The sequence below is a fragment of the Nomascus leucogenys genome, unplaced genomic scaffold, assembly GCF_006542625.1.
Source record: "Nomascus leucogenys isolate Asia unplaced genomic scaffold, Asia_NLE_v1 000196F_5129131_qpdss5027280sc, whole genome shotgun sequence".
In the NCBI taxonomy this organism is placed as follows: Eukaryota; Metazoa; Chordata; class Mammalia; order Primates; family Hylobatidae; genus Nomascus; species Nomascus leucogenys.
Window position 1 is genome coordinate 12,131 of NW_022096836.1, and position 22,737 is coordinate 34,867.

The following is a 22,737-nucleotide window of genomic DNA, read 5'->3' on the forward strand; positions in this document are numbered from 1 at the left end:
AGCTGTGATCACACCATGGCACTCCAGCTTGGGCAACAGAGTGAGACCTTGTCTCGAAAAAAAAGATGTAAAGAAAGTCTTTACTCTCCCTAAAATTATGATTCCAGAGACTGTATTCTTATCTATTTCAAATCATGTGGATAAGATTTATTGAGCATATACTATGTGTTGGGTACTATACTGAGTCCTTTACATGTACTATTAGTCTCATTGATCATAGAAACCTTTGGAGTTTGTTATTGGTTACTATAATTATTCCTGTTTAACAGATGAGAAAACTGCTACTTAAAGAGACATCAATGCTCAGGTGTGTGATGCTAAAGATGTTTGTATAATGTGAACCCTATGATGACTCAAGGGACAGATTTCCTCATTTTTTTTTTTTTTTTGAGACGGAGTCTTACTCCGTCACCCAGGCTGGAGTGCAGTGGGGCGATCTCAGCTTACTGCAACCTCCGCCTCCTGGGTTCAAGCATTTCTCCTGCCTCAACCTCCCGAGTACTGGGATTACAGGCGCACGCTACCACGCCCAGCTAATCTTTTGTATTTTAGTAGAGACGGGGGACATGAGCCACTGCACCTGGCCTTTTTTTTTTTTTTTTTTTGGATACAGGGTCTCTATCACCCAGGCTGGAGTGCAGTGGTGCAGTAATGGTTCACTGCAGCCTCGACCTCCTGAGCTCAAGAGATCCTCCTACCTCAGCCTCCCAAGTAGCTGGAATCATACCTGGCTTTTTTTTTTTTTTTTTTTTTTGAGATGGAGTCTCACTCTGTCAGCAGGCTGCAGTGCAGTGACACGATCTCGGCTCACTGCAATCTCCGCCTCCCGGGTTCAAGCGATTCTACTCCGTCAGCCTCCCGAGTAGCTAGGATTACAGGTGCATGCCACCACACCCAGCTCATTTTTTCGTATTTTTAGTAGAGACAGGTTTTCACCATATTGGCCAGGATAGTCTCGATCTCCTAACCTTGTGATCCACCTGCCTCAGCCTCCCAAAGTGCTGGGATTACAGGCAGAGCCACTGCGCCTGGCCATACCTGGCTAATTTTTAAAAATTAAAAACAAATCCCAGCACTTTGGGAGGCCAAGGTGGGAGCATCACTTGAGGTCAGGAGTTCGAGACCAGCTGGGCCAACATGGTGAAACCCCATATCTACTAAAAATACAAAAGTTGGCCAGGCATGGTGGCACATGCCTGTAGTCCCAACTACTCCGGAGGCTGAGGCAGGAGAATTGCTTGAACCCAGGAGGCAGAGGTTGCAGTGAGCCGAGATTGCACCACTGCACTCCAGCCTGGGCAACAGAGTGAGACCCTATCTCAAAATAAATAATTTTTCCAGTCCCTCCTCTTAGACAAGATGAACTCCTTTCATTGCCAGCATATTCTTTTTTGGAGAGAAAACAAAATTATAAGGATATATCATATTCAGGAATTGAGCCAAGAAGGCCTCCATAATGGATCTGAGGAGCAGTTTGTTATTTGGTCTTCTGTTCCTTAGTCGTAGCATGGATCATCCATTTGATGGGAGAGTGCTGCTGGTCTTAACTAGATGTGATTGGATAGACTTCATGAGGAGTATTCCTATGAGAATAAAAAGACAAATTATCACTATATCTTGGAAAAGCAGTGCATCCCCAGGACTATATCCCTGTTGGGAATATTCAAGGGAAAAGGTCATATTCTCAGCCACCCAATGATAACCCAGAGGTCCCAGAGATCAGGACTAGGTGGCAATTCATCAAAAAGACATCAGAAAGGTGTTGGGGGATATATGTACAGCAGTCATCATTGACAACTGCACAAACGCATCCATCTCCTAGATCTGCCCGGATGATGGCTAATGCCAGTTGATGATGGACAACAGCCTCTGGAGTTCTTGCATTTCTTGAGTGATTATGTTAATATTTTTCGTGATATCACTGGTGACTTGGTTGGCTTCATGAATGAGAGCATGGAAAACTCGGGCATTGGGTTGAGCTTCTTCAGTAACCCACAGAGCTGGTTTGCCAGAAAAGCCCGCAACCTGAGACCTGTCTCTGTTGGGGGCGAACACATCTAAAACCATTCCAAGTCTTTTAGCTTCTTCAGACAGTTCCTGTTCATCTCCTGGAGAGAATGGCTGTTTTGCAGAGGGATGTTCTCACTCCTGACAATGGATTGTTCTGTCCAGGAGTGACAGTTTTACTCTACTTCTAAAAAAGTGATAAGTTGTCAAAACTCTATCCAAATGTATAATTAGAAAGGGAGAAAGAGATGGGTAAGATAACACGACTATCCAATTGGCTGGTTAAAAAAAAAAAAGGCAGTGAACCCACAACAAAGTATGAATCGCTTGGGTATTCTCCGGGGGGGAAAAAAACAATTGTCACAATTTATCATGTAACTTTCCTAGGTGCGGCTGGTGTTGGGGCTAAACTCAAGATACCCACTGCCTTCATTTGGGCTAATAACCTGGCCGGTTTCCTTTGCAGTAGCTTAGGCTCACAAATTTATGATTACAAACAAACACTTCCTTTGGATAAAAACAAGTTCATCTCCTTTGGTGCGTATCCTGGGTAGGGTGTGTTCATTTTGGAGAGTTGTCAGAGGTCCAGTTTGTATGGGAATGTGCCTCAAATGGCAGCCGTACTGGTGGAGAGATTTCTTCCAGGGTAGGAAATGGAGGAGTTGTAAAATACAATTGACAGGAAAAGGTGAGCAGAGCCAATAGGTGACATTAACTTCATAAGCCTGAGCAAGAAAATGAGAAAGATTTGAGGTATTGAGTAAGGGCAGAGGAGAAAGGGAGCAGGAAATGGGGAGAACAAGGAGAGGAAACAGAAATAGCAGAGTGAGGATACAAGTTGGTAGCGATAGTATAATTTTTGGCTAACAGGAAACACCTTACAAAGTTTCTTAGTTATAATTTCAGTAAAATGAGTAAGTAGAGATTCCCCAGATAGGAAGTACAAATTCTAATGTTCTTAAAAGTCATAGTAAGAGCTGTTGCCTTAGAGCAAGGGAATTAAGGAAATTAAATGTGTTGTGATGCAGGGAGTTGTATAAAGTCCATCTGTAAATCTTCAAAAGGTCCCAGGAGCTGTGGTTCCTGTCCATGTCCTACATTTACAGTTTGTCCAGGATTATAAAGTGTTGCAGGTGGAACATACCCTGGGGACATCATCTGCTACTCAAATAAAATTCCCCACCAGTGTTGGCCCAGAGTAGTTTTCAAGTTTGTTTACTGTGATGGATCATAGCCTACACATTTTTCATCAAGCTCCAATTCAGACTGGAGAGGCCAAACAGTCTTGGTATCTCCATTGCCCATCTGATAGGAGGGAACATTGGGTTTCTTCCAATATCTTATTTTACTGTGGTAAAATATACATAACATAAAATTTACTATTTTAACCATTTTTAAGTATACAGTTCAGTTCCATTGAATACATTCATATTGTTCTGCAGGCACCACCACCATCCATCTCCAGAACTCTTTTCATCTTGCAAAACTGAAACTGTGTCCCCACTGAACCATAGCTCCATATTCCCCTCTCCTTCCAGCCCCTGGCAACTACCATTCTACTCCCTGTCTCTATGAATATGACTACTATAAATACCTCATATAAGTGAAATTATATAATGTTTGTCTTTATGACTGTCTTATTTCACTTAGTATGTCTTCAAGGTTTTTTAATGTTGTAGCATGTGTCAGAATGCCATTCCTTTTTTAAGGCTGAATAATACTCCATTGTATTTATATACCACATTTTGTGTATCTATTCATTTGTTAATGGACACTTGGGTTGCTTCCACATTTTGGCTATTGAGAATAATGCTGCTATGAAAATGGGTGTACAAATATCTGGTCATGTCCCTGACTGCAGTTCTTTTGGGTATATACCAAGAAGTGGGATTGCTGGATTATATGGTAATTCTATGTTTAATTTTTTGAGGTACTGCCATTCTCCCTTATCTCTTTTATAGAATCGAATGCTTGTGACTGCAGTTTTCCCAAGGTTTCATAGAAGTGGTCTGGAGGCTCTTCAAGGAGAACTACAAACCACTGCTGAAGGAAATAAGAGAGGACACAAATGGAAAAACATTCCATGCTCATGGATAGGAAGAATCAATATCATGAAAATGGCCTTACGGCCCAAAGTAATTTATAGATTCAATGCTATCCTCATCAAGCTACCACTGACTTTCTTCACAGAATTGGAAAAAAACTACTTTCAACTTCATATGGAATCAAAACAGAGCCCGCATAGCCAAGACAATCCTGGGCAAGAAGAACAAAGCTGGAGGCATCAGGCTACCTGACTTGAAACTTTACTACAAGGCTACAGTAACCAAAACAGCATGGTACTGGTACCAGAACAGAGATATAGACCAATGGAACAGAACGGAGGCCTCAGAAATAATACCACACATCTACCACCTCTGATCTTTGACAAACCTGACACGCACAAGCGATAGGGAAAACATTCCCTGTTTAATAAATGATGTTGGGAAAACTGGCTAGCCATATGCAGAAAACTGAAACTGGACCCCTTCCTTACACCTTATACAAAAATTAACACAAGATAGATCAAAGACTTGAACGTAAGACCTAGGACCATAAAAATCCTAGAAGAAAATCTGGGCAATACCATTTAGGATGTAGGCATGGGCAAAGACTTCATGTCTAAAACATCAAAAGCGATGGCAACAGAAGCCAAAATTGACAAATGGGATCTAATTAAACTAAAGAGCTTCTGCACAGCAAAAGAAACTACCATCAGAGTGAACAGGCAACCTACAGAATGGGACAAAATTTCTGCAATCTACCCATCTGACAAAGGGCTAATATCCAGGATCTACAAAGAACTTAAATTTACAAGAAAAAAACAACCCCATAAAAAAATGGGCAAAGGGTATGAGCTGATACTTCTCAAAAGAAGACATTTATGCAGCCAACAGACATGAAAAAATGCTCATCATCACTGGTCATTAGAGAAATGCAAATCAAAACCACAATGAGATACCATCTCACACCAGTTAGAATAGCGATCATTAAAAAGTCAGGAAACAACAGATGCTGGAGAGGATGTGGAGAAACAGGAACGCTTTTACACTGTTGGTGGGAGTGTAAATTAGTTCAACCATTGTGGAAGACAGTGTGGCGATTCTTCAAGGATCTAGAGCTAGAAATACCATTTGACCCAGCAATCCCATTACTGGGCATATACCCGAAGGATTATAAATCATTCTACTATAAAGACACGTGCACACATGTTTATTGCGGCACTATACACAATAGCAAAGACTTGGAACAACCCAAATGTCCATCAATGATAGTCTTGATTAAGAAAACGTGGCTCATATACACCATGGAATACTATGCAGCCATCAAAAGGATGAGTTTGTGTCCTTTGCAGGGACATGGATGAAGCTGGAAACCATCATTCTCAGCAAACTATCACAAGATCAGAAAACCAAACACCGCATATTCTCACTCATAAGTGGGAGCTGAAGAATGAGAACACATGGACACAGGGAGGGGAACATCACACACCAGGGCCTGTGGGTGGTGGGGGGATAGAGGAGGGATAACTTTAGGAGAAATACCTAATGTAGGTGATGAGTTCATCACCTACCATGGCATGTGTATACCAATGTAACAAACCTGCACGTTCTGCACATATAACCCAGAACTTAAATTATAATAAATAATAAGTGGTCTGGAGGAACCAAACCATCATTAGTTTCACAGGTTTATTTCCTAGTAGGAGCTTTGACTACACTTACAGCCAATTCCTGGAGCAAGTTTTCTAGTAAAGCTCGACCTTGCTCACCATGTTTAATATAAGTACCAGCAGCAGGTAGGAAACCCTGTTGTTTCCGTAGAATACCAAAATTATAAACCACAGTATTGGCACACATGCTTGTCTAGCTGTGTTGTATTTGTAGAGGCCCTTGTGTTTCCCTTAGGTGAAGCTGAGGGCCATAAGACTGTGCGTGCAGTTTTCTCCTCATTTATCATACTTTCTTCAAAATACTGAGCTAAGTGTTGTAACTCGTGGATGGGTATGACCTGCCCACCTATTTTCTGCTTCTGAACAGCAGCTGATATTTTAGGCTTAGGGCCATTAACAAAAAAGGTGGAGAACTCCCTTGTGGTATCAGCATTAATGCCCAACCTCTAGCATTCCTGATGGTAGTATCTAATTGGTCTCTATAGTTAGAGACAGATTCATCCTACCTTTGTCAACAGGATTGGATTGTTCTCTAGTAATTGTAAGGGGGTTAACTTCAGGGATAGCCTTTAAAAGACACTATCCTATTTCTGGGGCTTTTGCATATGCAGAGCAGGTGTTATTTCTAGGAGCGTTACCTAAATCCTCATTTATGGTGGCCTTGTCAAACCAGGCTCAGGGATCTCCTGGTCTTACTAAAAGGTGTGCTAAACGATGTAGGTCAAGGAACTCAGGGTGGCCAGGTGCAGTGGCTCACGCCTGTAATCCCAGCATTTTGGGAGGCCGAGGCAGGTGGATCACCTGAGGTCAGGAATTCGAGACCAGCCTGGTCAACATGGTAAAATCCTGTCTCTACTAAAAATACAAAAATTAGCTGGGCGTGATGGTGGGCGCCTGTAATCCCAGGTACTCGGGAGGCTGAGGCAGGAGAATTGCTTGAACCCAGGAGGCAGAGGTTGCGGTGAGCCGAGATTGCGCCATTGCACTCCAGCCTGGGCAACAAGAGCGAAACTCCATAAATAATAATAATCAGAGATAGTGAAAAATATATATGTACAAAAATATTCTTTACATTTTATGGAGGGAATATCTTTGAGGAATGTATCAATATGCTTTCCTCCTACACATTTCCTTGCATGAATTTCCCTAGTGATTAGTAGAGCGCATTTTCTACCAGAAGGCAAAAATGGGAAATGAAAGAACATATAGCAGCTATAACTAAATTTCAAGACTAGATTTTACTACATGCGCTCTAAAAAAAATCTGGCTTAAAAATCTGGTTGGGCGCCGTGGCTCATGCCTGTAATCCTAACACTTCGGGAGGTTGAGGCAGGTGGATCGTTTGATGCCAGGAGTTCGAGACCAGCCTGGCCAACGTTGTGAAACCCTGTCTCTACTAAAAAGACAAAAATCAGCCAGGCGTGGTGGCCCATGCCTGTAATCCCAGCTACTCAGGAGGGTAAGGCACAAGAATCGCTTGAACCTGGGAGGCAGAGGTGCAGTGAGCCGAGATCGTGCCACTGCACTCCAGCCTGGGAGACAGAGTAAGACTCTGTCTTGAAAAAAAAAGAAAAAAAAAATCTGTACCTACTACACACGTAATAGAAAATATTGGACACAACAACAGTAGTATGACATCTACAACTGCCAGGACCCAAACCAAGAACCTGTTGGGCTGTTTATGATGACCACCACCCCCTGAAGCAGATGCTGTTACCACCCTTAATCTACACTTGTGGAAACAGGCACACAGAGGTGGAGTCAGTTGTCCCCGGTCTGTCAGACTCTATATTACACACTGGCTTGCAGAATGCTTTCCTGCCCCCAGTATAAGAATAAAAGACACACTGGGGAAGTGTGTAAAAGAGCCAGCAAAACATTTTTAAAAAATCATGGCAGTCACTGCTCACAGAAATAGTGCAAAATGGAAAGAAAAAACCATGTAGGAAATTGTTCAAAGAGTAGGATCTAAGTATTCTGAAATGATACTTTTTTTTTTTTTTTTTTTGAGACAAGGTCACTGTTCTGTTGCCCAGGTTGGAGTACAGTGGTGCAATCAAGGCTCACTGCAGCCTTGACCTCCTGGGCTCAGGCGACCCTCCCACTTCAGCTCCCTGTGGCTCCCAAAAGCTGGGACTATAGGTACACACCACCACAGCCTGCCAATTTTATTGTTTATGTTTTGTAGAGATAGGATCTCACTATGTTGCCCAGGCTGGCCTCCAACTTGATCCTGGGATCAAGCAATCCTCCTGCCTTGGCCTCCCAAAGTGCTGGGATTACAGGCCTGAGCCACGACGCCTGGCCTATTTTTTTTTAAAAAAATCACCTGGAAGAAATTAGGCACTTGTATTTGTATTCAACAAATGTCTATATTGACAAGACAAAGCTAGGCACTGTTCTGGTAATGTGCTGAAAATACATTGGTGAGCAAAAACAAAGCAAAACAAATATAGTTCCTGTCCTTATAATGATTACTTTCCGATATTAACCTTTGAAATAGGGAGTCAGGGGTTATTTCTGTTGTCCAGCTTAATTGTTAAATTTTTTTTTTGCTCTTCTATACTACATATTGTATTAGCAAAAGACATGAATAAAAAATTTTCAAGTCTTTTTGAAATAATTTGTGGGACACCTTAATGCTAAATAGAACAGTTTAAAAATTTTTGAAAGAAATGATGCAAACATCAATCTCAGTATGTTTAAAATGTACCTTTATAGATGAAAAACCGCTAAGGAAATAAAAAAATATGATTAGTGATGATGGCATGTTGATGGAACTGTGGATAGTTTTCTTCACTATATTTTATCTCAGTGCTATGAAAAGATTGTTTCTACACGTATAAAGAAAAATGACGGGAAATATAAATATTTTATTTCACAATGTTTATTAGGCACCCAGTAAATTCTAAGTGCCCTTGCAGGTACTGAGGACAAAAGACTGAAACACACACACACAGACCACAGCTCCTGCCCTCATAAAAGAACATGGTGACAGCTGTCTTTGGATCACGAGTTAATGAATTGTGCACTGGAGTTTTACAGGAACACTGAACATTCCAGAAAACGTTTGCATTATTTCAATCAAAACGACGAAAATCACAAAAACCATTTTTCAAAAATGTGAAACCGAGTTTTAAAATAAGGATGTTGAAGTCGTGACGCAAGTAGGAATGTCAGTATGTGGAAAATGCACCTTTATGGATGAAAAACCCTCTAAGGAAGAAATTTCACAAAGCATAATGAATGGCCAACGCTGAGTGATAGGACAGTGGCTAAGATTTGTTTTCTTTATTCTGCGTTATCTCGCCTCGCATGTTCTCCAGCAAGGCTGAACGCCCTACCTAATGAAAGAATACAATGATGAAGGCCCACGGATTCCAGGACGACGTTGGGGAAAGACCATTCAGAGCAGCAGAATAAGAGTTACTAAGGGACGCCGGCAGGCCCGCGGGAGACAGGCCGATTTGAAAAGCAAAAAGGCTTTGTCCACCAGTGCTGAGTTTCAGCGAGGGAACCCCCAGAAGGCGGCAACTCAGGCTCCAGGACCAGCCGGTTCACACGCCAGGGAAGGAGAAAAAAAAAAAAAAAAGCCTCTCCCCTCGGAAAAGGAAGGGCAGCGTTTTTTCGCTCGCGAAGGGCGGGGGCGAAGGCGAACAGGGCAGCTCCATGGCGCAACATTGCCACCTGCCGGCCACAGAAACCGAACGCCACCAACCGCAAAGGAAATTCCATCTTCTCCGCTGCTTCTCGGCACCAAGCCCGGAGAGCTCCACTGGGGTAGGAAAGGAGAGCGACGAACAGAGAAGGGACTGGAACGGTCCGCAATGGCTCCTGCGAACAGGGAAGAGGGACTCACCCCTGCACAAAACCCTGCCCTAGTACCGCCCTCGCAACCATAGCAACTGTGCAGTAAGTAACTGCGGCGCCAGACACACCCACTAGTCCCGCCCTCGGAACCACAGCATCCGCGCAGGAAGTTCCTGCGCCGCCGGAAAAACGCAGTCCGGAGGGCGGGGCTGGCCTAGGATTGACGGGCTCTGGGCCTGCGCTTCGACGCCCGGGGAGGTCGGCTCCTGTCTCCTTCCCGGGGTCCGCCAGGGTTTCCTTCCCTACTGTTGGGAGCTGACGGCTGAGGGACGCGACTGCCCCAGCCACTCCACGTTCGAGACCCGTGTCAGTCCCCAGGCCATTCTCCTTCTACCAAGCCAGGCTTTTTTTTTCTTTGAGATGGAGTCTCGCTCTGTCACCCAGGCTGGTGTGCAGTGGCGCGATCTCGGCTCACTGCAACCTCCGCTCCCCAGATTCAAGCGATTCTCTTGCCTCAGCCTCATGCATAGCTGGGACTACAGGCACCCGCCACCATGCCCAGCTAATTTTTGTATCTTTCGTAGAGGCGGTGTTTCACCATATTGGCCAGGCTGGTGTCGAACTCCTAACCTTGTGACCCCACGCATCGGCCTCCCAAAGTGCCCAGGCCAGCCTTTGCACACACTTCCCACGTGACACACCCCCTATACCCCCCGCATTCCTTACTCTATAAATCCTCTCTGGCGATCTCAGCGCCCCCCCCCCCCCACCTCCCCCGGGGCTGACCAGGCCACCGCCAGAACCCCTATGTCCTCAGGGGTCTCCTCCTGCCCACCTAAGTCTCTTCTGCCAGCGGTCATGCCCTGGGCCTCAAGAAAGACCGCACCCCTCTACGATGTGTAGGAATGCACGGGCCCCATGCCTGTCTGAGCAACTGAGCGCTGCAAGTCTTTCTCCATGACCAAGAGAGATTGCTTCTCACTTTCACTGTCATCCTATATCCATTGCTAACATACTCCCCAAGTATGCTAGGAACCCTCTTCCATTTCAGTGGCCTACCCTAAGGATTCATCGAGAAGACAGAAGCAATCCACTGGGAACTCTTAGAGCTTCCCAAGCCCGGTCTACCCGTGCCTGCCCTGGCATTCTCTGCCGCCCTTCTGCATACAGTGCTCCTAACTGAAGCCAGCTCCTCACCTCAGCTCAGGATCCCATACCTCCCACCTTCTCAGGGGCTTTGCTCCTGCAATGATCCCTCCTCTCTTCAAAGTCATCAACTGCCCCCTCTACGTTGGAGCATTCCACAAGCAAAGGAGGAAAAACCCACCCTCTCCCCACATGTCCTTCAGCAGCTGCTGGCACAGAATGTGCTGCCCTTCAACAAAAACTGCCTGGAGTTCTGAGGCCACGGCCTCCTCAACTCGCTTCAATAGGGCTTTTGTCCCTAATCTGTATTTTGGGGTGGCTGAGGTGGGAGGATCTCTTGAAACCAGGATTTTGAGGCTGCAGTGAGCTACGATCGTGCCACTATAGTCCAGCCTTGGTGACGGAACGAAAGGGTGTCTCAAAAAAAAAAAAAAAAAAGAGAGAGAGAGAAACGAGGGAAAAATCTTCCCTTCTTCTTAAAAGTAAGAAGCAGTAAACCTTTGGCTTACTGCTTTTTCCCTAGGCGTCCTTTCCTGGCTCTGGACACATTTTTCTGAATCCAAGCTCCATGACTCAGGCCCTTGGAAACATATTCTACTGTTGTTCTGAACCAAGTACAAATTCCCAACTGTGACCTTCTTGACCTGGATATAATAGGGCAAGTCTGAGGTGAACATGAAAGACAAGCCAAAGAAAGTGTCCTGTTCTGGTCACAGGGGGTAGGAGGTCCCCAGAGGCAGTGACAGAGTCAGACATCTCAGAGGAGGAAGGTGTGACAAGGGAGTGGAGAGACGCTTCGAGTAAAAGAGGGTTTTACCTCATGCAAATTTGGAGCTCGTTTTGCAGAATGGCCCAGAAGCCTCTTTGGGCAGAGGGATGTCTGGAGTTGAGGAATTTCACTTTGTAGAGCTGATCTTGGTTCCTGCTGTTTTGGGAGACCTCAGCGCTCTACATTCTCTGAGAGGGGAATGTGGAAGTGGCTGATTCAAAACCCAGCGGTGCTACCATGAAGCAAGCATAAGCCAGATAGGAGCTAGGGCTGAGGCTGTGGAGGCTGTGGAGTGGACAGCACTGGTCAGGGGTTGGGGAGAGCATGAGGCCCAGACTCAGAAGGGTCTGCAGATGCCACCACAGGTGGGCTGGGGTCAAGTCAGCCAGGGAGCACAAGGTCCTGATCAAGATGGGAGAGACAAGAATGCAAGTTATGCCAGCCTCACACATGGGTGAGCAGGGCAGCATTGCCAGCAGGACCTGGGGACAAGAGTGAGCCTTCCCTCAGAAACCACCGAGGACACTGCAGTCAACATACAATGTCATAGGCCCCCTTCCCCCATCACCATGGAGACTCAAAAGCCATATATGCCCCTTCCCCATCTTAGACAAGAGTAGGGAGGTGGGGTGGCAATCCAAGAGACTCATCATTTTCACCAAGACAGATTGAGCATTTATACAAATGGACCGGTTACGTGACGGCATCAGATGACACCAGATTAGACGAAAATCCAGTGCGTTTGTTTCCCCTTACTATCCAGTCCAGAGGGTGGACAAGCAAGACAAACGTCAGATCAGTCAGAGAGAATAAATAAGCCAGCGTGCTTGTGGGGTGTGAGGGGCTTGAGTGAGTTTGTGCTCTCTGCATACCATTCCCTGCGACTCCTCCTCTGCACACCGTCTTATCAGTCCACAGTAGCAAGGGAATGGGACGTACTTGTCTTCCCTACTGTAACCCAGGACAATTTTAACCCCTCATAAGCAGACTCCCAAAACAGGACACAGAAAGAGCAGAGAATCTGACAGACACACAGAATAGAGAAGCTGTCGTTCCCCTCCCCATGCAAGGCCAGGCTCTACTGTCCTTTATTAAGACAGACCCCATTTCCCAGGGCCTGAGCCATGGAGCTTGGAGTCAAACAATGTGTCCAGAGCCAGGAAAGGACGCCTAGAGAAAAAGCAGTAAGCCAAAGACTCTTATAAAAAGAAGGGTTTTTTTTCCCCCTTCTTTTCTTTTTTCTGTCACCTAGGATGGAGTATAGTAGCATGATTGTAGCTCACTGCAGCCTCAAACTCCTGGGCTCAAGAGATCCTCCCACCTCAACCACCCCAGTAGCTGGGAGTACAATCTTGCACGACCACAGCCAGCTAATGTTCTTATTCTTTGTAGAGACGAGGTCTCATTATGTTGCCCAGGCTGGTCTCAAACTCCTGGGCTCAAGCATCCTCCGGCCTCAGCCTCCCAAATGATTGGGATTACAGGTGTGTATCAGTGTGCATGGCTGCCACCTCTTCTTTAATCATCTGAGGTGATATTAACTCCCCATAAATAGACCCTCCCCAAACACAGCACAGAAAGAGGAGAAAACCAGACACACACAGAGAGTGGAGCAGCCAATGAGAGTGTCACTGAGGTGAGCAGGGCCTCCTTGAGGGCCGTCATTGACATCTCCAGCCATGCCGGGCTCCAGTGTTCTTTATTAAGACAGACCTCACTTCCCAGGGCCTGAGCCCTGGAGGGTGGGGTGAAAAAATGCTTCTACAGCCAGAGAATGACGCCTGGAGGAAATGCAGCAAGCCAAAAGTTCTTATTAAAAGAAGGAGGGCTTTTTTCCTTCTTATTTCTTTCAAATGTACATAATGCCAGTTTCCTCCCAAGAGTTGACAGGTACAGGGGAGAACTTCAGTGGCTCCTGACAGACCCAAGAATTGTCTCCCATCGTTGTATCCTGGCAGAAACTCATTCTCCAAGGCAGAACCTCCTCATTTCTCACAGACGCCACGCGCTCTAGTGCACTGGCATGGCCCTTTGGGCAGGTCTTGCTTCTCCACCCCGGGGCGAGTCAGCTGTCTTGGGCCCCTTTGAGTGTTTTCATTTAATAATAGAACTCGGTTACTAATAGAAGCAGCCGCCACAGTTAGGCAGCAAAAACAAAATTGGTAATAGCACTCTTACTTCACAACATGGAGCTGTAAGATTTAGAAAACATTTATATACGCATTGCCTGATTCGGTTTTGTTTTTTTGATATAAGATCTTGCTCTGTCACCCAGGCTGGAGTGCAGTGGTGCAAACATAGATCACTACAGCCTTGAACTCGGCTCAAGCCATCCTCCCACCTCAGCCTCTCGAGTACCTGGAACTCCGAGGCCACGCCACCACTTCCAGATCCCGATTGGGCTCTTGACGCTGAGAAAATCATGACTTCTACAGCACTTCTTCACGCCCCAGCAGCGCTCTGAGGCCGAAGAGTCTGGCAAATGCACACCAGGAACCAGACCCAGAGAGGCTCCCGGGGCCCTTGTGTCTCATCCTGGGATCTCTAAAGGGGTCAATTTGGAGGAAGGGTGTGCTTCTCCTCTTGTCACATTCATGCCCCATGTGGTCCCCTTTTCTTATAGGGGGTACCACCCAGGTAGACACCCGGAGACCCCCCCACCGCCCAAAGAGAGTTTAAGGAGCTTTGCAATGACGGGTTTCCTTGACAAAGACCTTCAGTTCCTGATGGCACCTGGGCTGTGGCCAGGTAGTGATGGCCGGAATCTTTCTTGCATTGCACCCTGCTCCTTCACTGGGGAACATACCTCACCATTATTTATGGCGGCCTGGTACAGGTGGCTCGCTGCAAGATATCTGAACCTCCAGACTCGGGGCTCTCCTTGCATTTGCAAAGAATACCGGAACACGGGGCCCCTCGCAGTTCCCATGGAGAACTCCCAGGGGAGTTCTGTTGTGTCACCCTGTGGCTAAGTCTCTCTGATCCTCCCTTGAAGGGCCCAAAAGCACAGCCTCCTCACCACGAGGGATAACACTTTGAGGCCACTCTCACGATACGGCTTAGGTTTACAGAGGCTGGAAATCCATCCTGGCCAGGGCCACAGACACGAACAACCTCTTCTGGCTTCTGATGGCTCCTCGTGCTTCTATGGTCCCAAGCAAAGAAACCTCCTCACACCAGGCATTCGGTGTGAATCTCCAGACCAAGTGCCCCCATGTACCCAGCCCCTTCCATCACGCCAACTCCAAGCCCCGTAGGTCCACCACTCTCATCACAAGACTGCTCTGTGCTCCCCCAGCGGGACTCCCCGTCCCTCTGATGCCACCTTTCACACATTCCCAACTCCTGCCCGCCCAACTGCACACTCTACCGACTTAAGTACTCTTGCAATCTCTGTGGACACCATCCACTTAGGCCGTTTTCATGGAAGATGAGGTATCTCACGGGCCACACCACCACGGGTAATGGCGATAAGAGGAAGGAGAGTGGTGGTAGAAGCCTTCCTGCAACCCCACCGCTGCTTTGAAACCACTGCTCCTCTATCCTCAACTTCAGAGAAACACCACGAGGCTCATATCCCTCTGTCTGCCTGGGCCATCTATTACCGGGCCTCGAGATTGTCACGGATTTCTGGCACCTGCACCTCACAATTTTCCTCTCATGTGTTTGGGGAGGAGAAGATAACACACCCTGACAAGTCCTCAGCCCTCTGCTTCTCCTAGCCCGGGTCTCTGAACCCTTTCAAGCCAAGCTTCTTGAACCCATAGACTACGGCAGCAGAGTTACCAGTTACCCCTTCTCGCTTCCTCCTCAGTGAGCCCCACAGCCACGCGACGTTCCCCAGCTGAAATCTCCAACTAGTTCTGCAATGCCAAATCAAAGTACCCAATGCTGTCCTGGCCACAGTTCACGTTCCTTTTTCCAATACACTCTGTTCCTCAGCATCTGTGAAGCCACCCCTGGCTTTCCTCCTACCCCGAGGCCATTACTTCTGAGTCTCCTCGTTGGTCTTTTTACTTTGATCATCTCAGAAATGTTATTTCCTGGCTTGCGACCTTTTCCCTGGACAATCCTCATTCTGTAGGTGACCCTGGGTGCCCACATGGCCACCCAGACTTGGTTCCGTCCTTCTCCGCTTGTGTGCTGATGGATTCCTGCATCACGAACTCCACCAGGAAAATCCCAGCTGAGCCCCAGAGCCCCCACAGGGCATGGTTTAAGGAGCATGTCCACTCAGATATCCCACAAGCCCAACAAATCAGCAGGTGACCCCCAGCTGTGTCCCTTGTCTCATGGGTTGGCACCGCCATCCACTCAGTTCCTGAACCCCAGAACCTAGGAATACTGCCAGGTTGGCTGCAGATCACCCCGTGACTCTGCTGCCAGGCTCTGGAAAAAGCCAACCATGACCTCCACATTGCCACAGATGAGCAAAGAGTCTCCCGTGAAGGCTTTGTATTGGCAGAGACTCTCTACAGGCATCCGAGTGGAGGCCCAGACCCTGGCTTGGGTGGTCCCCACAGGGAAGGCCAAAGAGCAGACCTGGGCCCTGTAATGTATCTCAGAGACCGAAATGCTCATCTCCTCCGAGAACTCAACAGATAACCTCCAAATCCCTAAATCGGGACATAGCCGTAGGAGCCCATCATTTAGAGACACAGAGGTTAATATTCAGAAGAAACAGCTGAAGAAAAAAAAGAGAAGTATGCGGAGGTGGGTCTCCACGGGTGCACATGAAACAAGGGACTGCTGAATTGTATTTTTCATCGTACATTTCCTAGTCCTATATGGCCCTTTAAGCAGAAGGATTCATCTGATATCACTAATTATAATAACATGTGAAAAATGCATCTCAACACAACAAGTAAGCCTGGGAGCTGATTCATCTACATCAGCTAATACAAATCTGAGCCATCTCTAGATTCAAGGAATGACTGTGCAATGTCTCGTGAACGTATCTATGCAGTGTTTTACTCACCTTGAAAATAAGTACCATATGATCCAGTAACCTCACTTCTGGGTATTTATAGTCCAGATACTCCCCATGTTCTTTGCAGCACTATTCATAATAACCAAGATATAAAAATAACCTAAGTGTTCACTGATGGATGAATAAAGAAAATGTGGTATATGAATACAATGGAATATTATTCAGCCTTAAAAAGAAGGAAATTCTGACATTTGTGACAACATGGATGGACCTTGAGAACATTATGCTAAGTGAATATGCCAGACACATACTGTGCGACCTCACTTATATGTGGAATCTAAAATAGTTAAACTTATATAAACAGAGAGTAGAATGGTGGTTGCCAGGGGCTGGTTGGGGCAGGGAGTGGAGGGTTGATGGTCAAAGTTGCAAAGTTTCAGTTATGCAAGATAAAGAAGTTCTAGAGATCTACTATATAGCATAATGCCTATAGCTAAAAACACTGTATTGTATACTTCAAATTTACTAAAAGAGTAGATCTTTGGCTAAGTGTTCTTATCACACACACACACTAATAATAATAATAATAATAATAATAATAGTAGTAGTAGTAGTAGTAGTAGTAGTAGTAATAAAAAAAGAGGGTGTGTGGAAAGTTAAAAAAAAAAAAAAAAAAGAAAATAACTCGAGCATAGGAGACCCTCACCAGAAACAACAATAAATTTCACTGGCAAATGCGGCATGTTAACGTGAACATTTTGATTTCAGGAATATAGAGGAAGGCGAGCACAGTGTCAGCTGTAAAACACACACTCACATTACTTTGAATGTTTTTGACCTTTCCTTAGCCCAGGAAATCTATTAGCCCTAGAAATGCTCCCTAGCCAGCATAGCAGGGAGCAAAGACGTCCTGCTTTCCCTTTGGTGAGGGACCTTGTGTTTCAGATATGCTTTACTTCCTATGAGGATGGTTCCGTTTCTGCAGCTGCCACCTCGTCTTTCGTAAGAGGAGTTATAAAATGATACTCATGCTGGGGCCACATTCCAGACCTGCTAAGTCAGACTCTCTGGGGATGGGGTCCGGCATCTGCTCTTGGACAGATGCTCCACGAGAGACCTGATGCACAGCTGACATTGAGAGACATAAGCACACACTCCCTTTCACCTGCCCTGATTTTTAAATATAACCTTGGACTTCATAGCCTTGTTTGTAGTTAATGAATTGGAAAAAAAAAAAAAGTAGGGGTTGCCTTCTCTTTCAAGAGCATCTTTTGACATATTTATTCTACAGCCACGTCTAGAGCAATTTCAAGGACTTAGGAGGGTGGTTATGCCACAGCTTTCCCTTTCCGACCTGATGCTCGGCAGGCCCAGGAGAGGGAGAAGAGCCTTGCAGGTGGAAAGGGGTCGAGAGTTCTGTTGTCTTGGTAACCGTGCTGCCACTCATCCCATTGGGGTGCTCAGCTCCGGCAGGGGCCCTGTGGGTGAGACCCCCCCCCCCGCCCCGCCACTCTGGCTGTCTTCCTGTGCTCAGAGGTTGAAGCTAAGGGCTGAGGTTGGTTACCAGGGAAACTGAAGCCAGGTCCTTGAGATTGGTGAACAGAAAAACCGGCAGTGGAATTCAGGACGTAGCATGGATTATGGCAGCCAGCCCACAGACAGAGGATTGACAGTCACTAGTGCATGCACCCACAGGGTGCCTGCGCAGGAACGCGCGCACACCGCACACAGACACACACGTAGACATGTGCACTCACCAGCACTCCCTCTGCCCAGGTGTGCACCGTCTATCTGGCTGGAGCATCAAGTGCACGTGGAGGAGCCAGGCGACCAGGCAGGACATGTAGGCAGGATGTGGAACAGGGAAAGAGAGGGGATGTTGCTTACTGTTGTAGAAAAAATGACTGCATACCCTTTCCTCCATGACTTACGGTCACATTTGCACTACATTTTTTAAATGGCTTTACTAAGGTATAATTTGCTTGCCACAAACTTCACGTACCTAAAGGGAATAACACAGTGAGTTTTAGTAAATTTACACAGTTTTGCAGCCCTCACCACTATCCAGTTTCAGAATACTTCCATCACCCCAGAAAGATCGCTGGTACCCACTAGCAGCAGTCAATCCCCATTACTTTACCTCCAGGCCCGCCCAGGCAACTAGTAAGCTCCTTTCTCTCTCTTTAGAGCTGCCTCTCTGGGCATTTCCTATAAACTGACTTGTGCAATAAGTGGTCTTCTGTGTCTGACATCTGTCAATTAGCATAATGTCTTGGAGGCTCAAACGTGCATCAGTAGTGTGTTCTTTGTCATGGCTTAGTAACATTCGGCTGTACGGATATACCACTTCTTTATCCCTTTACTGATCGGTAGACATTTGGCTTGTTTCCACCCTGGGGCCTTCCTGCAAAATGCTGCAGTGAACATCTGAGCACGTGTCTTTGTGTAGACATGATTTTATCACTAATGGGTGTCAGATATTGTCAAATACTTTTCTCTGTCTATGAAGATGATGATATAGTTCCTGTCCTCTATTATATTAACGGGGTGGATTACCTTAAGCGAAATTTGAATGTTAAGCCAATCTTGCATTCCTAGAATAAACGTCACTTGGTCATGTTGCATAACCCACTGTATGTGTCGCTGGATTGGGGTTTGTTAATATTTTGTTGGGGATTTTTGCACGCATATTCATGATGGATATTGGTTTATGGTATTCTTCTGCTGTCTCTGGCACTGTTATTATTATTTTATTATTGTTTTTGAGACAAGTCTTGCTCTGTCACCCAGGCTGGAGTGCAGTGGTGCGATCTGGGCTCACTGCAACCTCTGCCTCCCAGGTTCATGCAATTCTCCTGCCTCCACCTCCTGAGTAGCTGGGAATACAGGTGCCCACCAGTATACTCGGCTAATTTTTATATTTTTAGTAGAGTCGGGGTTTCACCATGTTGGCCAGGCTGGTCACAAACTCCTGACCTCAGGTGGTCCGCCCACCTCAGACTCCCAACGTGTTGGGATTACAGGCGTGAGCCACCACGCCCAGCCTCTATCTGCCTTTAGTAGCAGGGTAACACAATTTTCAAAGGATAAGTTGGGAAATGTTCCCTCCTCTATAGTCTGAAAGAATCTGTGAAGGGTTGGCATTATGTATTTTGTAAATGTTGGATAGACTTCACCAGTGAGGCAGTGGCGCCTAGACTGTCCCTAGTGGGAAGATTTTTAATGTAGTCTTTCTATTTCCTTACATTCTCCAGGTCTACTCAGATGTCCCATGTGATCACTGCATTTGTACCTTTCTCTGTCCCAATCCTCTCTTGCCTGCTGGTGCCTTTGGTTTGGTCTCTACTCTAAAATGTCACATGCTGGACACCTGTGGACATCACAGGACTGCAGATCCTAGTCTGTAACTTGGGATAGTATGGTGTCTCAGACACGCCCCCAATCCCATCCACCCCCCATACACAGGTACGGAGACAAAGACCTGGAGGTGAGGATGTGGAGGGTGTGCCGAGTGCCTCAGTTACCTCCACCCACCCATTTTCCATGCCTGTTCCTGGAGACCCTGTGGCATTGTGCATCTGTGACCTCCCTGAGCAAGCCCCTGATGTCTGCTTTTTCCAGCTCAGATCCTTCTCACTCCTTTCATCTCCTGAGACTGGGACCACATGGGATCAACCACCTGTTCTCTGACACGACGATGCGTATCTGCTAGCGTTTCAATATTTGTGTTCCCTCCAAAACTCACAGTGAAATTAATCCCCACTGCAACAGTGTTGGGAGGTGTGGAATAACAGCAGGTGTTTAGGCCATCACGGCAGAGCCCCCGTGAGTGAATGAATGCTGCTATGAAAAGAGCTTGCAGAAGTGGGTTTGCTCTCTCTTTTCCTCTTCTGCTATGTGAGGACATAACATTCTCCCCGGCTTGTCCTTCCACCTTTTGCCACGTGAGGAAATACCAAGAAGACTCTCGCCAGATACCAGATACTGGTACCTTCGTTTTGGACTTCCCAGCATCCAGGGTCACGAGAAATAAATTTGTTTCCATTACAAATTGCCAGCTGTCTTGGTCCATTTTGCTTTGCTATAACGGAATACCTGAGGCTCAGTAATTTCTAAAGAAAATTGGAGGCCAGGTACAGTGGCTCAAGCCTGTTAATCCCAGCATTCTGGGAGGCCAAGGTAGGAGGATCACCTTCAGGCCTGAAGTTTGAGATCTGCCTGGGCAACACGGCCAGACACTATCTCTACAAAACATTTAAAAATTAGCCTGGCATGGCAGTACATCCTTGAGCTACTTGGGAGGCTCAGGTGGGAGGATCCCACCTGAGTTCAAGGCTGTAGTGAGCCATGATCGTGTCACTCCACTCTCGTCGGCAACAGAGCATCACCCTGTCTCTTAAAAAAAAATTAAAATAAATAAATCTTTTAAAAAGAAAAAGTTGGTTTATCTGGCTCACAATTCTGGTGGCTGAAACATTCATTTTTGGGCAATTGCATCTGGTGAGGGCCTCGGGCGGCTTCAACTCATGGTGCAAAGTGGAAGGGGAGCCGGCATGTGCAACGACATCACATGGAAAGAAGGAAGGGAGAGAGAATCCAGGGAGGCCAGAATCCTGTGAACAATCCACTCTCCTGCGAACTAATCCATACCTGTGAGAGTAAGAACTCAGCCCAGCAGGATGGCATCACAGGACACTGACTCATTCATGAGGGATCCCCACCACGACCCAAACACCTCCCACTAGGACCCACCTCCCAACACTGCAGCACTGAGGATTCAACTTCAACCTGACTCTTGGTGGGAATAAACACACCGTATCCAATCCAGAGCACCCAGCCTGTTGTATTTCACGATATAGTGGAAGGACACAGACTAAGATGGGGTCGGATCTCTCTCCCTGATGAATCGCTCAATCCCCCGGAGCAGGGCTACCTCTGCAACTCCTCCTCACCTCCCCACCACGACAGTCGAAGTAGCCCAGGAGGGAGAGAGGCAAGGTGAGAAAATGGAAACCCTGATGATTGCTGAAATGATGACTGTCACTGGCAGCACGGACCTGGTGTGCTTGCTGGGCTGACTGAGAAGGTCCGCAGAGAGCATTTGAGTGGTTGGGGAGTGAGACAAAGGCATGCATCTCTGGCCACCACTTTAGGACCTGCACAAACTCTCCGCAAGGTGGGGATGATTGTACCTGGCCCATGGCACTGTGTGGAGGATTCAGCAATGGATCTCACCAAGACTTGGTGCTACCAGCTATGAAATGAGCACCAAAGCCCGGCTCTAGGCACTTCACCCACAGCCTTCACAGAGGTGAACTGCTGAAGGGGGGCCAGCTCCGATCCCAGCCTGCCTAGGTTCGGGTGCTAGTTCTACCTCTTACTGCCTGTGCCACCGTGGGCTAGTTCCCTAACTTCTCTGGTGTTCTGCTTTCGAAATTCATAAAGCGGAACTGAAAATGTTGCTAGAGGATGGGTGTGTGGGAGTGGAGGAAGGCAGCTGACATATGGAAATGGGGAAAATACCATCAGAAGAACCCTAGGAAACATCAGCCAAAGGGCAACGCCTCGAACCCCTTTGAAACCCGAACCCCTCTGAAACCCTCCCGGATTCACTGGTCTCCATTTAGGCCTTTGTGTTTCAAGAAGGAATAGCCCTCCTTTTTTTTTCCCTTCTCCCCTGGAGCTAGGTCAGTTCAACTGTCGACTCTCTCATGAGATCTCAGCATCAGAATCTAAGACACTTACCTGTTTTCAAGCCACTTCTGTCGGCAGGAGATGCGTAGACTTTTGCAGCAAGACAGCTCTGGGGACTACCTAAAACAGACTGACACAAAGCAGAATTTGTTTTCAGTTCAGAGGAGTCACACGGGTACTGGCTGGGTTCACATCTCAGGATTCTGCAGAGGTTTAAAAAAAAAAAGGTAGATTTAGTCATTTGTGCCTCCTGAAATTAAAAGACACACATGTCTAAATCCCAGTAAAATGTTGGAAGAACCCAAGGATGCTCTGGTTCTCACAAAGCAGGTGCAAACTGCTGCTCAGGTTCACCCACCCGGGCCCACCACACAACAAGCAATGGCGCCGCAGCCCCTAAGCCAGGGCACCAGCACCAACACGCAGGGCTCTCACCGTGGGCGGCAGACTCTGCTTCCACGTCTCCTGTGCACAGGAAGCCTCTCTTCGAAGCCACGGCCCTGCCTCGCTGATCTGGATGCTGGTCCCGCTGCAGGGCTCAAACAGTGACTGGGCTGTGTTCTCTGGTGCCCTCCCTCCCCCATTCCCAGTCTCCACAGCGTAGAGCTTCCCTCAATAAACCCGGATCCCCTGCTGGGAGAGTTCAAGGTAGCCAGCTCAGATCTATTG

At 46.9% G+C, this 22,737-nt stretch overlaps 1 long non-coding RNA gene across 1 annotated transcript; it reads right to left on the reverse strand.

The window, feature by feature from the left end:
- Positions 1 to 1,280: 1,280 nt before the first annotated feature.
- On the reverse strand, positions 1,281 to 22,493 carry LOC115834055. Its single transcript, XR_004029182.1, has 3 exons — positions 22,120 to 22,493; positions 18,132 to 18,376; positions 1,281 to 2,732 (listed from the first exon to the last, which is right to left on the reverse strand). It is a non-coding gene; the product is annotated as an uncharacterized LOC115834055 (long non-coding RNA).
- Between the last annotated feature and the right edge of the window lie 244 nt (positions 22,494 to 22,737).